This window comes from Equus przewalskii, chromosome 14, assembly GCF_037783145.1.
Source record: "Equus przewalskii isolate Varuska chromosome 14, EquPr2, whole genome shotgun sequence".
Taxonomy (NCBI): Eukaryota; Metazoa; Chordata; class Mammalia; order Perissodactyla; family Equidae; genus Equus; species Equus przewalskii.
In genome coordinates, this window is record NC_091844.1 from 82,735,406 (window position 1) to 82,749,624 (window position 14,219).

A 14,219-nucleotide genomic window follows, 5' to 3' on the forward strand; every position below is an offset into this window, starting at 1 on the left:
GGAGAATCCTCAAAGGCAGGGCCGGAACGTTCTAGCCAGCCCCAGGAGGGCGGCCGGCTCAGCCCGGGAACAGACCATGCCTCTCCTTACCCAGTGACAAAACAAAACCCAACTAGAGAGAGAATGAGAGCCACAGAAAGGAGCTTAAAGTGTAGCTTGAGCACATCTGGCTTTTTACGGCCCAGATGCCTTAGCACATGCTGTTCCGTCTGCCTGGAATGCACTCACCCGGATTTCTTCCCATGCCAAAAGTCCAGCATCCTTAAAAGACCCCGCAAACACCCCTCCCTGGGAGGCCTCTCCCCACCCCTCCCCCAGACCGGGTTAATTAGTCCCTCCTGGAGCCCTCTGGGCACTGGTCCCTCTGGGCTGTATTATTTACGTTCCTCCTCCCCCATCAGGCTGGAAGCCAGGAACTGCAGCTTTCTATTGCGGCATCCCAGGACCCTGAGCCGCCTGGCCTTGCACATGGGAAGCAGGGCGTGGCATTCCAGGGGCACCTTCTCAGAGAATGCAAGGTGCCCCCTGGAGAGGGGCAGCGACGGCCCCCACCCCCCGGCTCAGTCAATGACGAGTCAATGATTACCCACCAGCATTGAAAAATCTGTCTTAAATCTTAAAAAATCCCTATCTAAATGAAACAGACAGTGCGACTTTGAAATGAAAGACCTTTAAACTCCAAACTTCTGCATCTTCTCAAAATATCTGAATTTCCCCCAGGTAATCGGGAAGGCACTGCCGTTAAGACAGTCACAGCCTTCAGGGAGCACAGGGCCCGTGGCGATCTGTGCTGCCTGCCCTCTCCCCCCCCCCCCACCCCGCAGGGGTCTTACAACAGAATCTAGGCAGCCGGGGGAATCACAACCCAACTTTATAAACGCCAACAGCTCTACTTAGATTTCTGGAGTCTTCTAACAGCTTCCATGCCTCTAGGAGAGAGTTTTGCTCAAAGACCCAGCCCCCAGCCTGCGGTCACAGCCAGCCTGCTGGAGAAGCACCCCTGGAGTCAGTTTCTGCCCCAGTTTCCACTATCAATCTGGACCCTTAGGTAGTCAACCAGGCTTTAAGAAAAACTGCCTGGGACAGCCAATTTAAAGCACAACGCCACTGAAAAGCTGCCACTGGATGCGTTATCCAGAGCTTAGTTTAGTGGGCTGCCACATGTAATTTATTCAGGATTTATTACATATCCAATCCAGGATCTAGAATTGAAAACAGATATTTGGGGTAGGGGTGATCTAGCCCAGAGAAGGGAAGTGTGGGTTAACTTAGTGAAACGCCATGAGTATACAAGCTTTCTCACCCAGAGGCAAGTACAGAGTCCAGGGACGCCAGCCAGGGGGGAGAAGGGCTCTGGCATCGGAGCCTGATGGCTGGCTAGGGAAGGGCCTCGAAAACCTGCAGGGCCCTGCAGGCTGCGGAGCTGCTCCTCCAACAGTCCTCAGAGAGACCAAGTCTCAGAGGAGCCGCCCCTGCTGTCTGAAGTGAGCAGAACGGCAAAGCTTTGGGGGCAAGGCTTGGGGCTGGAGCCCAGCTCCGCCACTTACGGACTTCATGGCCCAGCAAATTCAGGCCCTTCTGGACCAGCATCTCTGTGGGACACACGGCACGTTTCCATAGACGGCCCCATCTTACAGACGGCCCCTGGAAGTCACCCCCTCCACTACGGAAGTGACATTCTGAGTTATCCAATATTAAAGGCACATTGATAACTAGACCATTTCTCTGCCAATCCCCGGAAAACATTATCCTCATCAAGATGGTGGCACAGTTTTTAGCAACAGGCCCCCAAATATACTAGCTGCGCCTCGAGCCGTCAGAGCAGTCAGGAGACCCATGCCGAGGCGCTCCAGGAACCAGAAAAGGCAGTGTGAACATCCTTCCCGTTCAAGTGAGGACACTGGGGCCGGAGGTGAGGCCCCTTCTGCAAAGCCACAGCAGTCCCGGGGCCGAATTTCACACTGAGCCCTACGTCATCCTGCTGTTCTGGGGGAGCGGATGGCGGGGGGGAGAAGGTGCACACCCCCCACCTGCCTCCCGGCATCTGATTCCCAAATGTTTGAAAGGTCACAGTATGAGGAACGAGGTGATGGCACACGCCCACAGATTCTGCTGGATCAACACAGTCAAGTGAAAGAAGCTCACGCCGACGTCACAAAGCCCAGGTTATCCGAGAATCCCCGGCATTTGGGGACCGAAGGAAAATGTCTTCCCTCTTTCACCTCCGGCCCTCCCGCACCTGCGAAGCCTGGATCTCTCAGGACAGGGAAAGCCGGGAGGCTATCAGCCTCGGCTGCTGACACAGGAGCCGTGGGCCCTCAACTGTTCTGGCAGGAGAAGGAACTGGTCTCAAGTAACCCTGAGGGGCGCCCCCACCCAGGGGACCCGTCTCGCCAGCCCTGTTACTAAGCCCCACCGTCCATGAGTGTAGCGAGCTGTCTCTCTGGCTTGCCGGGTAAACTTGCACGCTCTGTACCTCGATTTCCCCATCTGTAAAACATGGATAATGACAGTGCCTATCTCATAGTGTTGTTGGTTTTTAAACTTTTTATTATAAAAAATTCCCAATATATACAAAACAAAGACTAGTATAATGAATGTTGGGTACCATCACCCAGCTTCAGATGCCCACCATGACACATCTTGTTCCTTCTGTGCCACACCCACTGCCCCCACCCCGGTGTTGCCTGGTAAACACGGCCTCAGCCATTGCTGTGTTTCAGTATGCCATGGGGTTGCTTTGAGAATTAAAAAGATGGTACAAGTAAAGCACTTGGACACCAGCGGCTGGCATGTAGTAACTGTGCAATCGACATCAGCTCGTATTCCTGGCTATTATTAAATAAATGAGCCTACGTGAGGCTTAACCATCGCGGCCACTCCGAAGGCAGCGTCTGCTACCATCACTACGCACTGCTGTCTCCTCCATCAGACAGAGACAACGCCACCTGCCTGAGCCACTGCGTGGGCCTGCTTCAAAGCTCTATGAGACACGGGGGGCTCTCAAATAGCACCCACCAAGCACGCAGGGTCAAGGAGCCTTGCCGAGTGGACTCGGCGCCTGGGTCTGCCCCACAGGTCGAGACTGTGCCTCACATCCTCACACACCGGGTGCCCACACTGAGCTGGGCACAGAGAAGGTGGCAGAACAATCACAGTTACCACTCTGTGAGCACCTGCCAGTGCCAAGCGACACAAACACCACCCCACTGAGTCTGCACCCCAACCCCACGAAGGGGGAATCACCCCACTTTACACACGGGGAGTCTGAGGCTCAAAAAGATTAAGTACTCTATTAACAAAAATCACACAGCTAACATCCAGGCCTGTCTGATCCCAAAGTTCACACTCCACTCCCTTATGTTGCCTACCAATAATCTGTCAAAATACCGTCCATTGATATTGGCTTTGTTTTGAAAGCATCCAGTTCAGTGGTTTCCAGTATACTCACACGGTCGTCCACCCGTCACCACCATCTAATTCAGAACACTTCCATCATTCTGAAGGAAACCCCACACCCGTCAGCAGTCACTCCCCAGCCCTCCTCACCTCATCCCTGGCAACCACTCATCTATTTTCTGCCTCTTTAGATTTGCCTATTCTGGCCACTTCATATAAATGGAATGATATAATAGGTGGTCTTTTGTGACTGGCTTCTTTCACTTAGCACAATAGTTTCAAGGTTCACCCATGTTGAAGCGTGTGCCAGTGCTTCATTCCTTTTCATGGCTGAGTAATATTCCACAGCATGGATAGACCACATTTTGCTTACTCATTCATCAGGTGATGGACATCTGAGTCATTTCCACTTTGTTGGCTATTATGAATCATGCTGCTATGAACATTCGTGTGCAAGTTTTTGTGTGAACGTGTGTTTTCTATTCTCTCGGGTAAATAAATACCTGGGAACGAAATTGCTGGGTCATCTGGTAATTCTACGTTTAATTGTTTGAGGAATTCCCAATTGTTTTTCCAAAGCGGCTACACCACTTTTCATTCCCACCAGCAATGCACAAGAGTTCTCTTTCTCCACGTCTTCACCAACACTTGTTAGTGTCCAGCTTTTCGATTCCAGCCCTCCCAGCGGGGGTGTCCATTCAGCCTACACGAATTTATGGCTCGCACTGCACCTCTGTGAAATTGCACGGGCTCCTCACAGCGAACACGTCAAGGTGGCAGGGAAGAAGTTCACAATTTACAGACGAGTAAACTGCAGGCTCAGAGAACACGAAAAACCTGACTGAGAGAGGAAAGAAGGTCACCTCAATCTCAGAGAAATAAAGAGCACAAGGTACTATTCCCAGCTCAGTTTCTCCTCTGCTCTAGAGACCGACCAGGCACTTGAAGTTCGACAGGGACTGAGGAAGGAATGCTGTCATTGAATTTGACCCAGCTGAGAGGTTTACACAGATTTCAGCACTTAAACATCGCTCAAACCCGTCTACTCGGTCTAAACTGCGCCACTCCTAAGAAAAAGCTGCCCTCCTCAATAAGAACCACGTCTCTGCAGTTCTGACACTAACAGGATTTATAATGCTCCCCTAACTTTGCCTAAAGATAGTAAATCCCCGCCCCAAGGCCAAAGATGGTCAGCGATACCTTAATATAGATTAAGCCAAGGCAGCCGTGGCAGGGACGCCGACGGGGCCTGCCTAAGCCCTGGGCCCGGGCCAGAGGCCTCTCAGAGGAGCGCACAACCAACCACCGGGGCGACTGGAAATGGAGCATGACGGGGGTGGGGGAAACAAGAGGGGGAGGGCACAAGACTTTAGTCACAGCTTCCAAAGGCCGGAATGGCAGAGAAAGAGCCCAGGGCTGGACAAGAGTCAGGGCCTCTCCACATCACCAGTTGTGCAGCCCTGAGCAAATTTCTCAATCTCTCTGAGCCTCAAGCATTTCATCTGCAAAACAGCAAGGAAACATTTGCAACGCTAAACCTTACAAGGTGGCTGTGAGAAGTAAATAAAATATGAAAGCAATTTGAAAACTATCAAGCTAGGCAAATGGCTATAGTCATCGGCGGTGCAACAGAGTATTTCCATGTAATAGTATTTTTTTCCTTTAAAAATGGTCATTAGGACGAATAATTACTTATAATTTCACAGCAGACATGCAGTAACAGTTAAAATCCAGCTAACATAATAAACAGCAAAAGCTTGAGAAATGTGTATATTCCTAACCTAACAATTCTACTTCTAAGAATCGATCCTGAGGCACACGGGAATTGGGGGGGCACAGGGTATAGGATGTTTATCACAGCATGTGATAAATTGTACTGCTCAAAATACTCACTGTCACTCCCCATGGGGAGATTACACATCCCACCCACAGACATCAGGCCTGGCCATCCGGCTTGCTTTAGCCAATGAAATGTGAGGGGAACTGACAAGCAGTACACGCCAATTTCCACTTCTGAGCAGAAGCCTAAAGAACCATCGCGTTGTTTTACCATCTTTTTGTCTCTGCCATGCAACCAGCAACATCTCACGTGGGGCTGCTCTGTCAGCCTGAATCCCCGAGGGCCGAGGGCATAGACCACAACCACAGCCAACAGTCAATGGCCATGTAACCTGAGTGAGGAAGAAATCTGTGTTTTACAAACTATGGAGATTTGGGGGGGGGGGGGTCATGTTTGTTACCAGAACATAACTTAGCTGACTGACACACCACTGCGCTCTTCCTAATACAAAACTGCAAAGAACCGCAATGCCCAGCAAAATAAATTATATCTGTCTATATCCATCTTTCTATGTCCACAATGGAATACCAATAAAATAACGCATACATTGGCATAGAAAAACATTCTCAGTATGTTACCTTAAAAAAGCAGAGTATAAAATAGTATTACTGACAAAGGATTAGTCTCCAGAATATAAAAATATCTGTACATCATTAAGAAAAAGACTCTGACCAAAAATTGGGCAAAGGAAGCAAACATGCAATTTACAGGAGAAGAATCCAAAAAGGACAGTAAGTATATTGAAAAGGTATTCAGCCTCACTAGAACGCAGGAAAGTACAAATTTAAAAAACCATGAGAGGCCGGCTCGTAGGCATACTGGTTAAGTTTGCACGCTCCACTTCAGTGGCCCGGGGTTCACAGGTTCAGATCCTGGCCGCAGACCTATGCACCACTCATCAGCCATGCTATGGAAGGCATCCCACGTACAAAATAGAGGAAGAGTGGTAGAGATGTTAGCTAAGGGCCACTCTTCCTCAGCAAAAACAACAACCACGAAATACTGCTTTACACCCATCAGATAAATGGGTTAAAATGCTAACATCTGACAATACAAGTGCTGGAGAGACATGGGAAAAAGGAACTCGCTTACCCTTGTGGAGGGGATAAACAGCCACCAACACCTTGGAGATCAAGATAGTGACAAACAGTAACAGAGCATCAGCAAACCACAGGATCCAGCGATTCTACTGCTAGATATTCCAGAGAGCTACAGGAACTCTCGAGGTGGCCTGTATTGGTTATCTACTGCCGTGTGACAAAGTGCCTCAAAAATGTCACAGCATAGAACAACAAGCATTACCATCTCCCAGCTTCTCTGGACCACGGATGAGGGTGCAGCCTAGCTGGGTGCCTCTGGCTCAGGATCTCTCAGGAGGCTCCGGGCAGGCTGCTGTCCAGGGCTGCGGTCTCCCCGGAAAGCTCAGCTAAGCCGGGGGTGGAGATCTGCTTCCAAGCTCAGACAGGGTGGTTGGCAGCCTCCCCAGTGGGCTGACTCACGACACGGCACTGGCTTTCCTCCAAGGCAAGTGACCCAAGAGAGAGCGAGAGGGCACACCCAACACAGGAGGCACAGTCTTTTCACAACCTAACGTCAGAGGCGATAGCCCATCCTTCTGCTGTTTTCCGTTTGTTAGAATCAAGTCAACAGGTCCAGGCCACACCCAAGGAGAGGAGATTACAGAAGGCTGTAAATACCAGGACGCAGGGCTCACCGGGCGCCATCTCCGAGGCCGCCCTCTGCGCGCTCAAGGAGAACCCAGTGTTTGTGACGGCATTCTTTGTAATGGCGGAAAAACGGAAACGACCTAACTGTATACACCTCGGGAAACGGCGGCTTGCTGAGACAAGGGAACTCTACACAGCAGTTAACAGGAGAGGGAAAAGGAGCCACGAACCACATCTACGCACCAACACGATTAAGCCTGAAAACAGGGGTGAAGACGTCGTCAAAGGCGGAGTACAAAACGACAACAGTAAGTATAATTACAATCTACGAGTATTTCTAACACAGAAAAATTAATGTTCTGCTAAAGGTGTGCACACGTGTGGTAAGAGAACAGAACACGCATGGACCAAAGCCCCACTCCCTCGGCAGAGGGGCTCCCTGGGGAAGGGGAGAGCAGGGAGGGGGAGAGGCGGGGCTTCGGCTGCGTCTGTCATGTCGACAGGTCTTCAGAGAACAGTCAATAAAAATAAAATAAAAATATGGTCGTCTTTTTGCTAAGTATACACACTTCTACAACACGTATCTATAGGGGACCTAACAAGTCTGGATAAAGAGGACATTCTTTTGTTCCTTTAAAGATGGAAGATGCTCCTGATGACGCTGCGTCCATCTGCCTATGTTTCCAGACTCCCCGGACCCCTTCACGCAGAAGGAAATACAGCAGCATGCGAGCAAGAGTTCTATGGGGCATGGGGTGCCTTCGGGGGATTTTTTTCTTTTTCTTTGCTTTTCTGTGTTTTTCAACCTTATCAAAGGGACGCATCATTTTTGTGTAAAAAATAATAACTAATCTCTTCAAAAATTAAGTCAAGCTTGGGGCTGGCCCAGCGGCACAGTGGTTAAGATCACGTACTTCACTTTGGCGGCCCAGGGTTCGTGGGTTCGGATCCCGGGTGTGGACCGACACACCGCTCATCAAGCCATGCTGTGGAGACGACCCACGTACAAAATAGAGGAAGACTGGAACAGGTGTTAGCTCAGTGCCAATCTTCCTCACCAAAAAAATAAATAAACAAATGAGTCAAGTTCACAAGCAAAATGGCCACAGTTGAACATGGAGACGCATCAGCTCTGAGAGTACAAAGCAGTTCCAGTTTACAGGGGAAGGCTTGGGGCGGAGGGAGGAGAACACTGCCTTCTCGAGAAGACAGGACGCTGGAAGCTCACCTCAGGCGGTGCCCTGGCCCTGTGCGCGGCCAGGTGGAGGCGCGCCTGCCGTCCGGACCCCGGGGAGCCGCCTGGGAGGCTGCAGCCAGGCCCCGTCCCTGGAGGGAACCGCTTCCCGCTGCAGGTGCTAAAGGTAGGAGGTGGCCGAGACCAACCTGCTGGCTCCCTTGACCTCAGCACACGCCCCATTTCTCCCAGAGGGGTCACGGAGGGCAGGGGTCAGAAGGAGAACCACCAAACACAGTCCCTGAGCGCAGGCCCAAGCGGCTACAACGAATTCTGACTGCATCATTGATGCCCCCCTCTACTTCCCAAGTCCCCACAGTGAAAGCACACTGCGTTTATCATACAGCAACCAATAAACTTTAAAAACAGAAGTATCTTTGTCTACATCCACAATGCCCAAGATCTGGTTAAAGAGCAAGCCCGGCGTGACTCAGCTCATGCAGGGACCTTGGCGCCCACATGTGCAGTGACGGCTCTGCCCTCCCGCGGAGCCCTCCTCCCCACTAGGCCTGATCGCGGCCGCCCTCCTGGTTTGGGCCTGCCTAGCCCAGTCGGTTTAGCAAGAATCCCCCTGCCCTTCATATCTGATCACCCTCGAGACCTGACGACGTTCCCCATCCCCCACCTCTGACGTCTAAGTCCCAGAACCTGCCTTTGACAACAATCCTTTAGATCAATTCAGCAGGAATCCCCAGCCCCCCATGTCCCCTGTTAGTAACCTTCCATTCAGCCAATCATTCTGCTCCTGGGCTACGAACGCCCGCTTGTCCCTGCTATATTCTCCCCTTGCTGTAACAGGGTCCACGCCGCCTGCACCAGTGCCGGTGAACCTCTCCTGCCCGACTGACAAGGGTCACGAGTCTCTTTCTTTCACAGCCTGCAGCCCGGCTGGGGAGCACAGGGACCACTCATGGCACCGAGACCCCCTACCCACCCACCCCAGGCAGAAGCTACCCAAAGAGGGACAGGGCTATCAAAGAGGGATTTCCCAGAACCGGTGGGTGGTGGGGGTGGGACAGTGGCTGGAGGGAATGAGGGCAAGTCCAGAGAAAATAGAAACCTGTTGGGTAGATGAGGCTCAAACACATGTTTAAAAAAAAAGGTGAGAGAGGGGCCAGCCCTGTGGCTGGGTAAGCTCACATGCTCCACTTCAGCGGCCCAGAGTTTCACTAGTTCGGATCCTGGGCGTAGACATGGCACCGCTCATTAGGCCATGCTGAGGCAGCATCCCAGATGTCACAACTAGAAGGACCTACAACTAGAATATACAACTATGTACTGGGGGGCTTTGGGGAGAAGAAGAAGGAAAAAAAAAAGAAGATTGGCAACAGATGTTAGCTCAGGTGCCAATCTTTAAAAAAAGAAAACAGAGAACAGGATGAACTTCATGCTACTGTAACAAAGTCTTAAATGGAAGGAGATGGTTAGGAATCAGAAGAGAAAAGAAGGAAAAAGGAGGTCACAGGGCCGGCCTGGTGGCACTCTGCTTCAGCAGTCCAGGGTTCACAGGTTTGGATCCTGGGTGTGGACCTACACACCACTTGTCAAATGGCATCCCACAGACAAAACAGGAAGATTGCCACAGATGTTAGCTCAGTGAAAATCTTCCTCAAGCAAAAAAGAAAAAGAGGAGAACTGGCAATGGATGTTAGCTCAGGGCCAATCTTCCTCACCAAAAAAAAAAGAAGAAGAAAAAGAAGAAAAAAAAAGAAAAGGGCAGTCAGCTGGATGACGCACGGTGAAAAGTCTCGTCCCAGCGCTGCCTCTAACTCTGGGTGAGCTTGGCAAGTCACTTCCCCTCGGAACCACCCTCTGTCATCTTCCACATAAGCAGGAAGGGAGGGGAGATGAGATAAACAAAACAGAGTTAAGGAACCGTGTCCCTGGTGGCCACAAAACAAGCAATTCTGATCCTTGGTCCAGGGAGAGGGGCCTCCATCTGCCCTCAGGGGTGGGACACACTCTGGGTTTGATGCTAATCTCGTGACAAGGAAAATCCACCTGCCGCAGCCCAGGCACCTGGGGGCAAATCAACACTCAAAACTAAACTCTGAGTTCAACAGGCTTTCTCAGACTTACGGGCCCACTACAGCCGACCAGCAGGCCACGAGTTCTCTCAGGCTTCGTCCACGGGATGACAGCGGCGTCCTTCTCCCCAACTGGGCGACCTTGCTGACAACGGGACCCGGCCTTAGCCTCAGCACCTGCCATCCCTCATCAGCTCGGGAGTGGACCCCCCAACCACGTCACCCAGCTCCCCAAAGCCACAGTCATCCCCTAACGTGTAGGCCATACCTGCCTGGCTGCAGGGAGGGGACAACTGCAGCCCAAGGCTCGGCCGTGCGTGGTGGAGCCAGTCTCAAAGCTCCCTGCCTGCCACCTCACTCTGCAAAGTGACCAGCAGGGAAATGCTCTGGACACTCCAGGCCAGGACAAACCCCTGTCCTCCTGTCACACCCAGGCAGTCCCATTCCAGGCTGCCTGTCCTCTCGGCCCTGCTCACCCGTCCTTTCTGGGGGGGCCACGACCACTCTTGGGGACAGCCGGGACAGGCCCACCTGACCTTAGTGACTTCTAGTGAACACGCCTGCAGTCATGAAGGGATTTGTTTTATGAGCCAAAGGTTAGCACTCAAAGAGCTTAGAGCGTCTAGCTTAGGGTTTTCAAACATTTGGCCAGGGATTCTAAAATGAAACCTTAGCCAAAACCTGAAATACAGACATGGCGGGTGGGGGACTGTGGCAGGGCAGGGGAGGCAGCTCACCCACTCAACCAGTCCGCTTCCTCTGCACCCCCAGCAGCTCTGCCACAGAGCAGGTAACAAGGACAGCTCAGCCAGCCCAGCACCTGCCTGGAGTGGTACACGCTGACATGTGAGGCTGGCGGCCCCAGCATTCTGCATGTCACAGAACAGCCAAACATCTAAGGGCATGAAATGACAACAGGTAACAGGGCTGCCTCCTGAAATGACAACAGGTGACACAGGGCTGCCTCCTGAAACGACAACAGGTGACACAGGGCTGCCTCCTGAAACGACAACAGGTGACACAGGGCTGCCTCCTGAAACGACAACAGGTGACACAGGGCTGCCTCCTGAAACGACAACAGGTGACACAGGGCTGCCTCCTGAAATGACAACAGGTGACACAGGGCTGCCTCCTGAAACGACAACAGGTGACACAGGCCTCCCTAGTGAAATGACACCAGGTAACGTGGGGCTCCCTTGTGAAATAAGTGACACAGGGCCCCCTTGTGAGGTGACAACAGGTGACACGATGCTCCCTTGTGAAATGACAACAGGTGACCGCCAAGAGCACTTCAACAGCATGGGCCGTAAGCTCAGCCAGGGGCCACCCTGGTGTGGCTGACGTGGCCGAGCCATCAATGGCAGCTTATTTATTTCCAAATCCAGAGAAGATGGCAAACACCACATCAGAGGGGGAGGAAGGAGCAACCAGAGATAACGCAGAGCCTTGAACAAAGGAAGAGACCGACAACAGTCCAGAATGTGAACTCCCAGTCTGGGGGCATCCAGTGAAGGCAAACGGTCTCGGGCCGGAGCACAGCCCGGCCTGAAGAACACACCCGAAAAAGCAGGACGGCCATCGCAACTTTGGCACTGGCCGCGGTGCAGCCTTGAAAAAGTGACTGCGAGTTCGTTTCCTATACTGGAAAATCACCTCTTGTATCCATTCGGTCAGCAAAGATTCCTGGAGCGCCTCCTGCCTTCAGAAATGGTGCTCGGCGCCCTGAAGGACAGGAAGGAGGCCCAGCCCTGTGCTGGAGAACCTGGCGGGAGGACACGCAGGAGGAGGAGCGCCGGGCAGGGTCCTCGGGCACAGGAAGGGCATGTGACAGCTGAGGGAGAGCCTGTGTGCTCGGCACGCGGCAGACAGCTCTCGAAGGCCGGGCAGGGCACCTGGAGATCGACAGAGAGGTGGCCAGGAGCCCAGGCAGGACAAACCTGGATGCCAGGCAGACCCCAGGGCTTGAGCCACCCTCTGCAGACTATGGGAGAGCCCCAGAGGCGAGCGGCAGGGGGGCAGTGCGGTCAGCTGTGGCTTAGAGAAGTCACTCCCGCAGCTGAGAGGAGGTGGTGGGAGGTGAGGAGAGGGCCGTGGAGCTGAGCAGGGAAGCGGGACAGGCCATCCACGGGAGAGGGGCAGGAATGGGCCAAGACAACAACAGGACAGCACCAAGGGGAGCGCACCAAGAATCAAGCAGGCCTTGAGCACTTGTTCTCAGACTGCAGTCAGTGAGCTTGGAATACTTATTTAAAATGCAGATTCCCAGGTGCCAACCCAGAAGCTTCTGACCCCAAAAGCCTGGGGTGGGGCCCGGGAATCTGCCTTCTCACATAGATGGGCAGGGTCCACACTTTGAGAAACACAGCTCAGAGGGCGACTGCTGTGGGCACTAAGTGTATTAACGTCTAGCAAGAACCTAGACCTGGCACATAAGAGGCACTCAAGACAAATTCCTTTTCCTTTTCCATAGTTCGTGCTGGCTACCATCTCTTGAGTGTGCCAAGCACTTAAATTAATCCCTTAAAAGGTGAGCACTGTCATTCCCATGTGTTAAGAGCTGAGTTGCGTCCCCCTCAAATTCATATGTTGCTGTCCCAATTCCCAGGACCCCAGAATGAGGCTGCATTTGGAGAAAGGCTCCTTAAAGAGGTAAAGTTAAAATGAGGTCATGAGGGTGGGCCCTAATCCACTATGACTGGGGTCCTTACAAAAAGAGATCAGGACACAGACACACACAGAAGGCAGACCCTGTGAGGACACGGTAAGGAGGTGGCCATCCACAAGCCAAGGAGAGGGACCTCAGAAGGAGCCAACCCTGCTGACACCTTGATCTTGGACGTCCAGCCTCCAGAACGGTAAGAGAATAAATTTCTGTTAAGCCGCCCAATCTATGGTGCTTTGTCACGGCAGCCTGAGCTGACTCAGCCACCTGGTCAGAGGAAAAACTGAAAGTGGTGTGGGTAAGCAACTTACCAGCAAGAGGTGAGCAGGGACAGACCCGAGGCCCCACCCGCTCCAACGCTAATGCTCTGAACCACGACCCGCAAAGGACTGAAGAGGAATATTCCTGTGGAAGCATTCTGCAAATGGAAAGTATCCACCCAAAAGTTCAGGACCTATCACCTTTCCTCCTGTCACAAGGACCTAGACTGGGACCATCAGGCAGGCCTCACTGACCCCTGTGCCCTGTGCGAGACCCTCAGCACACTCGGAGGTCACTGGGCCACTCTGAAAAAGGAAACACCTCTAGCTCACCACAGAAACTGCACAAAGTCGAGACTCTGGTTTAAAAGGAAAGAATCAAAAGGGCCAGATTTAAATAACAGGAAATGTTTTGAGGCAAGGCTGAAGCCCACGTGTGCAGGTGGAAGGAGAACACGAGCTCCTTCCGTACAGCTCGGCCAACGTCAGGTCAGGCTCTGGAACCTTGCACCGCTCCACGTGGCCACGGCCGGCACGCCCACGCACACCGGTCAGACAGGGCCTGCGGCTGCCACTTCATTTAAAAAAAAGGCAGAAAACCTGAGCCCGAGTCGATGGGACCAGCATGGCTTCAAATGCATTTTGTTCGTGGGATCTTTAACCTGGAGCTCCTGCAGTTGGGAACCATGCTGGCCAAGGACCCACGTGGAGTCCAGGAATCTGGGCCTGGGCCTGGCTGGGACCAATGGGCCAGGAAGGTGGGAAGGAGAATCTGCTTCCTTGCCTTTTCCAGCTTCTACCGGCCAGCCACATCTCTTGGCTCATGGCCCCTTCCTCCATCTGCAAAGCCAACAGCAGCACTGCCTTGCATCTCTCTGCCCATTCTTTTTCTTTTTTTTTTTGGAGGAAGGTTATTAGCCTTGAGCTCACATCTGCTGCCTCTTTTTTGCTGAGGAAGACTGGCCCTGAGCTAACATCCATGCCCACCTTCCTCTATTTTATATGAGGGACGCCTGCCACAGCATGGCCTTCTGAGTGCTGCCATGTCCGCACCCGGGATCCGTAACTGGCAGATCCAGGCCGCCAAGGCGGAACGTGCACACTTAACCACTGCGCCACCAGGCCAGCCT

General features: G+C 52.5%; 1 protein-coding gene and 1 long non-coding RNA gene across 10 annotated transcripts in view; one reads left to right on the top strand and one right to left on the bottom strand.

Annotated features, from left to right (window-relative positions):
• HPCAL1 (hippocalcin like 1) overlaps positions 1-14,219 on the bottom strand; it is a 122,655-nt gene that overhangs the window by 87,182 nt on the left and 21,254 nt on the right. The window contains exon 1 of one of the 9 annotated variants that reach the window (XM_070574493.1): positions 6,332-7,032. The exons of 5 other annotated variants lie outside the window; for them this stretch is intronic. The gene's annotated coding sequence lies outside the window, so the exon portion shown is untranslated. Of the gene's footprint in view, positions 1-6,331; positions 7,033-14,219 lie in introns of those variants that run through there. 3 more of the 9 variants (XM_070574494.1, XM_070574497.1, XM_070574496.1) reach the window with 3 other exon arrangements.
• On the top strand, positions 7,014-8,511 carry LOC139075845 (uncharacterized). Its single transcript, XR_011526747.1, has 2 exons — positions 7,014-7,214; positions 7,546-8,511. It is a non-coding gene; the product is annotated as an uncharacterized lncRNA (long non-coding RNA).